The sequence below is a fragment of the Pleuronectes platessa genome, chromosome 5 (assembly GCF_947347685.1).
Source record: "Pleuronectes platessa chromosome 5, fPlePla1.1, whole genome shotgun sequence".
Classification (NCBI taxonomy): Eukaryota; Metazoa; Chordata; class Actinopteri; order Pleuronectiformes; family Pleuronectidae; genus Pleuronectes; species Pleuronectes platessa.
In genome coordinates this window covers 10,705,116-10,716,874 of record NC_070630.1, presented here as the reverse complement: position 1 = coordinate 10,716,874, position 11,759 = coordinate 10,705,116, and positions in this window count along the sequence as shown.

The window sequence follows — 11,759 nt, the reverse complement described above, 5'->3', positions numbered from 1 at the left end:
AGTGACTCCACTGTTCATACATGCACACACACATATAATCTCTAAAGTGATTTTAAATAAAAAAGAAACTGACAGAGGTCGGTTGATATTAAGATTTAAGGTGAAACATATAACATTAGACTTTGTGTTTAAATGGGGACTCTTATGATTTGTCTATGATGGTTATGGTGGAAGAGGTGGTCACTTTAAGAGGTGATGGTGGTGGAATAGATTTTGTGTTTTCATTCCAGTTCAGATTTTCTCTACTTAAGAGACTAATATTATTGATTAATTGATAGGTGCAGTTTAATGTCTTGAATCCACCTTGTTACTGTTCACTGGCTGTTCACAGATCATCTCTCCTCCTGATAGATGATCGCTGCAGCAGTGCTTCATCAGTGGTGACTGTCTGTGATCCTAATGTCCAAGATAAATGACATGTGCATGTTCTCCTGCTTGCTTCTCTCTTTCAGATCTATTCAAAAATAAAGACTATGCAGTAATGTGTCCTCTCTTATCGTTTCTACTGGATTCACAGTTTGCACATGACACAACTCTTAAACAGGCTTTAATTCACGTGGGATGGGTCCTAATTTATTTTTTAGGCACGTCACTGCAAAAGGTCACAGTGAAGATTTCTCTACTCTGACCGTTTGATGTTTGAGCCGAGGAGTTGATCTGTTTCTGTTTAAGTCGTTCAAACTGGGGACAGTGGGGATCAAGTTGGTGAAGTCAAACAGACACAGACGTGTTTGGAACAAGTCGCTTTTTACTTTTTGAATTTCCCATCGCAGGTTTGGTCTTAAATTCCATTAGTTCAATCAAGGAGGGGGATGTTGATGTTGTGCGTTTGTTTGTCTGTTTGTTAGCAGTACTACACAAGAACTACTCAATGGATTATCACGAAACTTGGTGGAAGGATGTGGTTTGAGTCAGGGAGGAAGAACCTGTTAAAGTTGGTGCAGGTACAGATTTTTTTTTCACTCTTAAACATTGTGAGGTGGTTTTATAATTTCGTGGATTTCTCAGAAAACAATTCATGGATCTTGAATGGGGGGGGGGGGGGGGGGGGCGCCTTCCATTTAGGAGTGTGTCCATTTTGGTGCAAATCCAAATAAAAAATGAGGTGATTTCATTCAGGCACTGTTGGGCCTTTGCAGAGGTATGCTCTACTGAGTGCTGGTTCAAAAGGTCTTGAACTTAATATGTTTAGAGCTCTAGACTACCAGGATACGTCTCGCGATTCACAATATTCTACATTTATCTGATGGTCAATCTTGGGAACTGAAAACATAAGGTAATTAAAACTTTAACAGGTATTGCATATATTTTGTGTTGATGTTTCTTCATACATCCTTTTCTTTTTTCTTTTACCTCTTTTGCTCTAAAAAGCTTCTAGAAACTCATCAATGAACCTCATTGTTCTACTGGAGAACAAGTTTCTTCATGAAGAATATGGACTCATATCCCCTTTAAGCAACTTTGTTTTTAATGTGTATTAATCTGCAGCTGGAAATAGACCCAGTAAATGCAATATTCACTCCAGATGCTAAAGTGCAGTTTTTTTTTGTACTGGATTACTTAGTCTTTTTAAAATATTTAAGAAACATCCATCCATTACTCTCCTCCCTGTTCCTCTGTGGGTCGCAGGAGGCCGGTCCCAGCAGAGGCAGACTGCACCCTGCACCGGTCGCCACTGTTTAAGTGATAATCCATATTTAAAGCTTTATATCTTCAGTGAGAATGAAGCTGGTTGGTGCTTGAAGCAGTAGCCAGGAGGAGGAAGTCACAAATATGGAGGTTTTATTCCTTCTATTGGATTTTTAATACGACAATGGTCTCCCTGTACTTTTACATAAGTCATGATGGTAAAGAGACGAGCGTGGGCTGATAGGAAGCACTCTCGGGTCTGTTTAACAGCTGATCCAGGAGGAAGAGGTGGAAGTGACCGACTCTCACACACACACACACACACTCATAGGGAATGAATGTGCTGATCAGTGATCCGGGGCCTCGGGTATGACTGAATTAGACTGCATTATTCATGAAAGGCCTCCTCTTAAAGAGCTCCTCAGCTCACAGCCATTAAAGACTAACGAGACAGACACACACACACACACACACACACACACACTCCTCGTCCCCCTGGTCCTCCACTTCTCCATCTGTCCTACGCCTAATTTTGCTTATCACTCAGCACATTTGCAGCCTCCTCGTGACCTCCAGAGCGCCATTCTACAACCCCAAACTTCAACACACACACACACGCACACACACACACACACACACACACACTCCTCGTCCCCCTGGTCCTCCACTTCTCCATCTGTCCTAAGCCTAATTTTGCTTATCACTCAGCACATTTGCAGCCTCCTCGTGACCTCCAGAGCGCCATTCACTACCAACCCCAGACTTCAACACACACACACACACCTTTTCACTTCTCCCTCTCTCCTTCCTCCATATCCTTCGTCTCGGGCCTCTCCATCGACAGCCCCATAAATATTAACAACCTCAATCCGTAGAATAACAAAGGTCTTAAGTAAAGCCTAATGGCCTGATGTTATATTTTTACTGCGGTGGACCGGTCATTTCTCCCGGACGGATCTTTGGGCCTGGAGCTTTCTTTAATGACGGCACACTGATGACTCAGCGCTTTATGGTGGTTTTCTGTCCTGTCATGTTTATTTTGAGGCTGTGAGAGACACTGAGTGGACAGGAGCGGTCTGGATTTTTTATTTCCAGTTTGGGTCCAGTGAAGTTTTTACTGTTTCTAATATGAACATGAATTATTGAGCCGACTCCTCTTGTCTCTGTCGGTTTTGCTTCTGCCAACTTCAGTCGATCTTAAAACGTGTTTCCCTCTGTGTTCGTAATGGAACATTTGTGTTTGAATGTAATTTCATCAAATGTGAAATCTTTGACCCCGATGATGATGAGAGGCTTTTTTTTTAGGCTGCAGGTAACAATTATTTTTTTTCTTTAATTATTTCTTCATTATTTTGACTGTGAAATGATTCATGTTACTATTACTGTTAACATCATAGAGTCGACACTGTGAGTGGCCAGGAAGGTCGCACGTTCTTCCTCAGGGTCGGTGCTCCGGTGCATTCGACTGGAAAATACATTTATCATCCAACAATCATGTTGGATGTCAATGTTGTAACATTGTGTGTGTGTGGGTGTGGGTGTGGGTGTGGGTGTAGGTGTGTGGGTGTGTTTGTGTGTGTCAACAACAGATAGAAGGATTTTTACAAAAGTATGGTAAGAAAAACTAAGTATATCTATCGATCAAATATAATTTAAAGCTTATATTGATTGGAAATGTATTTCCCCTCATACAATACGATAAGTGCGGTCATGCACAATCTGGGAAGAACTTTATAATATGACATCATCCATCATTAAAAAATGCATCTTTTTGAGGCACCTCTGAATCCTGTTCTTACATTACATTTCATTTAGCTGACGCTTTTAATCCAAAGCGATTTACAATAAGTGCATTCAACCATGAGGGTACAAACCCAGAACAACAAGAATCAAGAAAGTGTAAGCCAAACTATATAAAGCTATAGGTAAGTGCCATTTAAGTGCTACTAAATCACTACATTTAAATTTTTTATATTATAAATCCTTGTGTCATCCTTGAGCTCATTTACTTCTGCAACCAATAACATTAGAGATATGACCTACAGCTTATTTTTATTATCCATTTAAAACCTTGATACCAAATCTTGGTATTGATAGAAAATAGAAAAGCAGGAAAACCTTCTATCTCAGGCGGCTCAGTGAAGGTAACTAGATTCCTCGGTTCATCTTCCACAGTTAACTATTGTTACTGGACATGTTTGTGATCGCTGACTCTGCAGATCCACATCGAGCACAATCCAGTTTGGGAATTTGAGCGTTTGTTCCCTCCTGAGCTGCAGATCAGTGCTGACAGAGGAGTTATGAGACACTTGGCCATGTGTGAATCCTCCTGAGGCTCGACAGGTAAGATTTGTTTTTCCTTCTTCTTCTTCTTCCTCCCATTCAGCAGCTTCCTCTTCATTCATGTCTCTGCGGCTGAGAAAATCTCATTCACGACTTCATTCAGACAACACACCATTCAGGATTTCTGGGCTTTGTGTTGCTAAGTAGCTCGGGTCCTAAACTGCAGCGGAGCACTGTTGCATGGATACAAATAGTGTGTGGGAGTGTGTGTGTGTGTGTTTGTGTGTTACTCTTTGGCGCCTGTTTGTGTTTCAGAGGTGTCATTCATTTTATTTGGGAGAAATCATTCACTAACATTTTAGTCTCTCTGGAAACATCCCCCCCCACACACACACAATCAACATCACCCAATCCCTCCCCCACTGGGGTGTTGCCATGGAAACAGGCTTCCTCTTGTCAGGTGGATCCTTACCGAACACCCCCCACACTCACACCCCCCCCCCCCCCCCCCCCCCCCCCCCCCACACACACACACACACTTTAGCTGTGCTCTGATTTGCTCTTACGTCGTCCGGCTGAATCACTCCGCCACGTGTTCCTGCATCAGCCAATCAGGACGCAGAGACATGGAGCCGATCTCTCTCATCATGACCCCCCAGCCCATCGCTTAAATCTCCCCCCCACCCTGCCTCCCCTCTCTCTATCACCTCTCCTGGGGAAGGTGAAGGGTAGTGACAAGTGCTTGGATGTTGTTTATTCACTGTAGAAAGAAAAAAAATATGATTATCATGTTTAAATTACAGAATTCACAGCCTTGGTTATGAATGGATTCAAACCTGAAGCTCTGTTTGGGCTCCTGGACGACCCCAGACCTTCTTAGAAGAGACTCAGAAACCCTCCTGAACATACTTTTATCTGCTGGACTCTTTGTGAGAACTACATTACATGACACATTTTCTATTTTCCATATCTGTGGTTGGAGTTGATCCTAATTTTTGCAGCAATCAGGAGCTAGAAACCTCCAGAGCACATGTTCACTTAGTCGGAGACTAGTGACACTTGATATTTTCATATATGCAGGTATTTGTGTGAGGTATTTGATTTGTTGCATACTAACAATATCAAGACACAAGATTATATCGAGATTATTACTCAAAACAGCATATTACATTTGTTAAAAAATTTCTTGAAAAATATTAATCTAACTTCAACTTGAATTGATTTGAAGATAAAGGCCTGCATACATTAATTACATCTAAAAGTGTATTTATAGCAAATGTATTTCTAAGTATAAAAAGTTAAAGTTTTTAAGTTGCCTGACTGACGTGCTCTCCTTCCTGCTGCAGTTTCCTCGAGCTGTGTACAGTGAGAATGTTCTTTATGATACTGTGCGATCTCGGGCTGAGTTCCAGAGTGGCTCAGATGACATCTCCACTCCCATCATGCATCATCTCCTGCCAGCTCAGCGGAAGAGACGTGACCTCAGGTACAGGGTGACACGAAGAAACACACACACACACACACACACACACACACACACACACACACACACACACACACACACACACACACACACACACACATACACGTTTCACCAGCAGGTCATCTGAGGAGAAGCGCTGCTAATTTCTTGTCACCTCGGTGGAAGTTGTGAGTGACGGCTGGTGTGACTCAGCTGGCAGACTGACACTTGTGAGTCTGTGTGAGGAGATCTGTAACCATGAAGGCTCCATCTCCACACACAGGAAGCACATGACACAAGTTCTGCTCCAGCTCGTGCTCTCAGCCACGATGGAGGTCAGACTCAGAGGTCAGATTCTAACAGGACCTCTGAGCTGAGACTGAATATGTAACGATAATTGATATTAACAGGGAAACGGCCCCTGTGTGGTCCCCTGAAACTGACGGGTCTCAAAAGCTCCACGTCTGCAAGCAATACATTTCAGTTGATTTGATTAATGAATTAATAAATCTTATAGCAAAAACGAATCATATATAACCTGCGAAAAAAGGTAATTGAGGCCTCTGCAGGAGGCTGACATTTTTATGCGCTTTTTATTTTAATTTCATGAAGTTGAAAACAAACCTCTAAATGTTGCATATGGAAAAGTTGGACACATTAACAAGTCTTTACCACACAACTACACAACTTTAACAACATACACAACCTGCTACAGTTGGTTTCTGAGTCTCTGGGCGTCTAAATATAGTTACTGCACTTTACCTGATAGGAGGTTGTAGGTGACATGGTACAGTCACAGTGCAAAATAAAGAGTAGGGTGTGTGTTGTAGATAGATAGATAGATTACTTTATTCATCCCCGAAGGGAAATTAAGTCGTCATAGCAGCAGGTATATTTGAATACAATAAAATACAATACAATAGAATAAAATACAAAATATTGAGGTAGAAAGAATAAAAAAAAATAAAATAAAAAAAAAACAGGAACACAAGATAAATAGGTAGATAAGTTGTCCTGGCAAGATGATGGTAATAGTACTGATGATATGATGGTAATGTTATTGTTAGACAGTATATACAAATAGTACAGTATATATATAGTATATAATATAACATAATATATATATTTATATATGATAGTAATTCTACCACTATAATAGCAGTATATAGTAATAATGGCAGCAACAGTATATATAATAATAGTAAATATAATAATAATAACATGTACACATGTATAAATATTATATACAAAGAATATACAAAGAGTATGATATAATATGATATGATATATAGTAGAGGTATAAATATAAGTATTCGACTATACAATAGATAATATAATATACTATGAGTGTAAGAATATGTAGACAGTGTGCAAAAGACAATATTATTGTATAAAATGATATATAGTATCAATATGGTTTATATTAACACATAGCGGAGTGTTTTACAGGGTACACAGTGCGAGGAGACAGGTGCAGTTCTGTGATGATGGCTCTGAAAGAGGTAGCTGAATTGTACAGTCTTATTGCGGTTGGGAGGAACGATTTCCTGTATCGTTCCTTAGAGCAGCGGGGTTGAATGAGTCTGTGGCTGAAGCTGCTCCTTAGCTTGTCCAGTGTTTTGTGGAGGGGGTGAGAGGGATTGTCCATGATTGCCAGCAGTTTTGCCAGCATCCTGTCCTCCACCACCTCCTCCAGGGTGACAAGCTTAGAGCCAACCACAGACTCTGCCTTCCTAAGGTGTTTTCTCAGTCTGTTGGCGTCCTTTGCCTTGATGCCCGCACCCCAGGACACCACAGCAAAGAAGATGGTGCTCGCCACAACAGACTTATAGAACATCTGCAGCATCTTGTTGCAGACATTGAAGGATCTGAGCCTCCTCAGGAAGTAAAGCCGGCTCAGGCCCTTCTTGTAGACGGCCTCTGTGTTGGTGGACCAGTCCAGTTTATTGTCCAGTGTGACACCCAGGTACTTGTATGCAGGGACCACCTCCACAGCCGTCCCACCGATGCAGACAGGCGAGGGCAGGGGCTTGTTCCTCCTGAAGTCCACCACCATCTCCCTCGTCTTCTTCACGTTGAGCTGCATGCGGTTCTCCCCACACCACTTCACAAAGCGGTCAACCAGGTCCCTGTACTCAGCCTCCCTCCCGCCCTCAACACACCCCACAATGGCCGTGTCATCAGAGAACTTCTGCAGATGACACGTCTCAGTGCAGTGCTTAAAGTCAGCAGTGTATGTGGTGAAGAGGAAGGGGGACAGCACAGTTCCCTGGGGGGCCCCGATGTTACTGATCAGACGATCAGACACTGTGGGGGCTATACTGACAATACCCCCATCTTATTAATGTCTATTTTTTCAAAACAGTGCTACCCATAATATTATAGATATTAAGCTCTCATTACTATCTGATAAGGCACCATTTATAATGGCTTTGTCGTCTGTAGTTAATCACTTTATCAATGGCTAATTGCTCATCTGTAATGAGTAATTGATTTCCAGGTATGAACTTTATCCTCGAGCAGTTCACTTACCTCTCAAATTAATTATCGAGTTTTGTCCAAACCACCAAGTCTGCGTTTGTAAAATTATGAATAATTCACAGATATTAAAAATCATCTCAACCTGCAAACCGAACTGTTTCTATCAATTTTACTATTAACCTATTACTAACGCCTCAAAAACAACTAATAAATGTGTCCGAAATAACCCTAACCCTAACCCTAGAACTTCTCCTTCCAGCTCCCTTGTAAGATGTCTGGAAAATGTCCAGCTGTGTTTTTTATGGAATTCACATCTGAAAACAACTGTAGATTTGTTTCTGTTTTTATGATTGTGTTCCCTCACAGGCAGTAGATTCTCTCTATTTTCCAGACTGCAGTGTTTGAATTCTTCGACCAGTTTTCAACTTTTCGACTAACGTGGCAGTGGTGTCCATCAGTTTTTTTACATTGAAAGTCTGGGCTGAGTCGTCTGTGCTCTTCAGTTGAGTTTTTCCCGCTCAGGAGACAGTGAGGGGCAGTTTCTTATTAAAGCCGGCTGACACATTGATCCTCAAACAGCCCCAGGAGGCCAATCTCTGTCCTGACCACTTCAGATGCTTTCACAGGAAATCAACTCAAAAGCATCTCTCTCTTTCCCCTCCTCTCTTTAAACTGCTCCCCCCCCCCTCACCCCTCTGAAGTCTAAATTTGGTCTGTGTTTGAACTCCTGATCGATGACACCCGGCGAGGAGGCCTTGTTGTTTGTGTGCTCTCTCTTATGTTATGGTTTCCTGCTCTGCTCTCAGACTTAACTGTACATCTGCACAGAGGAAGAGTAATACACTTTGAGGACTGGTGATTGGAGAGATCGGAGGAATTGGGAAAGGAAAGTGTGATGATGTGATGTTTGGACAGAGGGATTGAATCATTAGGGAATAAAACAAACGGTGACGTGAGAGAGAGAGTGACGGTTTTGTGGATAAGCAGGAGGTTGAAGTGGCCCCTGCCCCCCTCTGGTTCCCGTCGATTCATCCTTCCGGCAGGAAGTGTGTGAGGATCAATAAGAAGCGAGGGTCTCTGGAGAGAGACGGAGAAAAGGCCCAGGTCTCTTTTTGTTTCATTAAGCTGCTCCTCACTCTGGGTCCAGAATAATCAGCTGAAAGATTTCTGTAGTCATCGTCACAGATAATAAAAGTGGCGACAGTGACTCAACCACAAACACCTTTTGACAAAGGTGGAAATGATATCGATCTATGATCTTAGTTTTAAATGCTGGATCAGACGTATGTAGGATTTAAAACCAGAGTTTAGTTGAAATGTGTTTATATATCAACACAGGCTTCTGTTCATTTCAGAAATACATTTCATTCAGAAATGTGAGTTAACAGCATCACAATTTACATTATTGTTTCTATACATTCTTGCAAAAATTACAATAAGTTACTAGAGGTATATATAAGGTGGAAAACAAGGGAGTAACAACTGAACATTTCAGAGAACAAGAGAAATAACACTACTGAGGAATAACCAAACAGATGTTGTGAAACACTTTTGTCTTAATGAATAACTAGAAATACTCCGAATGAAATGCATATGCCTCTGCACAGGAAATATACATAACAAATATAAAAAAACAATGGGATCTATCTTATCCCGTGTTCGGTTGCTCCACAAAGTTTCGGGGAAATCGGTCCAGTAGATTTTGTGCAACCCTGCAGACAAACAAACCAACAAATTTAAATAAAAACAAGACAATAACTCACAGCATAAATGATAGAATAATTATGCTATTAATAGTTCTCTCATCTCTCTAAGTCAGCCTTAAGGATGATAATACATAGAGGGAATCAGGCTGTGGTTTATAGCAGCTTGTTGGCCGAGATACAAGTAGATGAATAGAAATGATCCACACCTGAATACAGAAGGTTATGTTCTTTAAACGTACGTATACACACTGGTGGGCAGTTCATACAGGCTGCTGGGATTGGATAGTGAAAGACTTGATGGGGTTCAAACTGACGTATAATTCTGGCAACATTTCAGTCACATTATCTTCTGCTGAGTGTGAATCACTTGGATCATAGATGCTGAACAGCAGCTGACAGAAGAGTATGTGAGACAGGATGTGTGTGTGGGAGCTCTGAGCAGGAACAGGTGAGGAGCCGCCGGTTAAAGAGGAAACACTCAGATCAGATGGTGACCTTCTGCTCGTCCTCTCCCACCACCACCACCACCACCTGTCTGCATTCTGAACGGGTTATTATTTTAGCCCTTAAACCCACCATGTAGTCACGCACAGTCAATCCTCTCAGTGAGGATTATAATGAAGGTGTGCCATGCTCTGTCTCTCACTGAGCGGTAAACATCAGTGAGCCACGTGCAGAGTCTCAATGAGCCAAACAGCAACAACACATATGGAGCGGTGTCAGCCGGAGCTCTGTGGTGCAACAGCAGCGTTGATCTGTTTGACTCAGTATCCTTATCAAGGGAAGCCATGTTTATCCATGAGGCACATTTTCAACAACCAGATAAGACTAAAGTGCTGCACAATAATAAAAAACTGAAAAGATAAATACAGATTAAAATACAGTTAGATAAAAGCCAAAAAAAACAATGACAAAGGAACTATTAATAAACTTAATAATAACGATCATCATCGTAACCACTGCCACCAACATCATGTCAGTAGCTGTAAAATTCAGAAACTATAAGTGTAACTCATTATAAAATAAGAGGGTTAGCAATAACAAATTCTGCGTAAACACAAGGCTGGAATTTTTACTGCAGCAAACTCCTTCTATATCATCTATTACTTCAAACTTAATGACTTATTAGAAAATGGAAAAGCTTGAGTGCTTCTGGATGGTTTACCAACAAAGCATTATTATATATTTGTGAATATAGTATTTACTGAAGCAACAGAAACTTAACTTAAACCTGTGATAAAATAATTTCTTATTAACTGTATTGTTCCCTCTACACATCTAAGCTGTTGAGTCAGTATATAGTGACAGTTGATTAATTATTATAAGAATTAGAAATGTTAATTTGTAGTTTAAACAGATTTTGGACCAGATGTTCTCTGTCAGTTTCAGTCAATCAGTTCATTCTCCTCATTAAAAAATGAAATGCCAGATGATTTCCCCCCACCTGGCAACCTAACTGTCTTCCTATTATTGGCTTCTAACTGATGAATAGCACTATTACATTTATTTTAAGAAAAGTATTTATTGAGAAAGGCTAAGGTCCTTTTTCAAACGTGGCCTCATCGGAAAGTGTTTCTGTCGTGTCTGGAGATCAACGTGCACGTCATCCATCGTCTTTTCTTTATGTCATTAACTGATGAAAGAGCAGAGGGATTCTACATGTCGCCATGACGTCAGGGTTACCTCACCTCTTCATCGCTCAACACAGTTCAGTGTCAAAGCAGAAATTAGTTTTTTTTAATGGAAACCATCATATATCTTCAAGCTTTGAGGGAATGTTCCAGTTGCTCAGATCCCAAAATCCCCAGTGAGCAGTTTCACTGGACACTTACACTTATCCATTCAGTCTGTAGTCTGCGTGTGTGTGTGTGTGTGTGTGTGTGTGTGTGTGTGTGTGTGTGTGTGTGTGTGTGTGTGTGTGTGTGTGTGTGTGTGTGTGTGTGTGTCTGTGTGTGCATGTGTGTGTGTATGTCCAAAGTCACTGTGTATCTGGTTGTGTGTGTGCAGGCTATGAAAGTGGGTTGAATGCCCTCTTTTTTCATTCATTCATCAACACACACACTGGGCCTCTTGTATTGTGTCAGTGTGGAGTTATGGCAACAATAAAAGGGCGTGGCTCCTTTAAGGGCAGTCAAGGTGGCTGTTAAATAGATCTGTGACACACACACACACCCCCACACACAAACACACACTCTAAC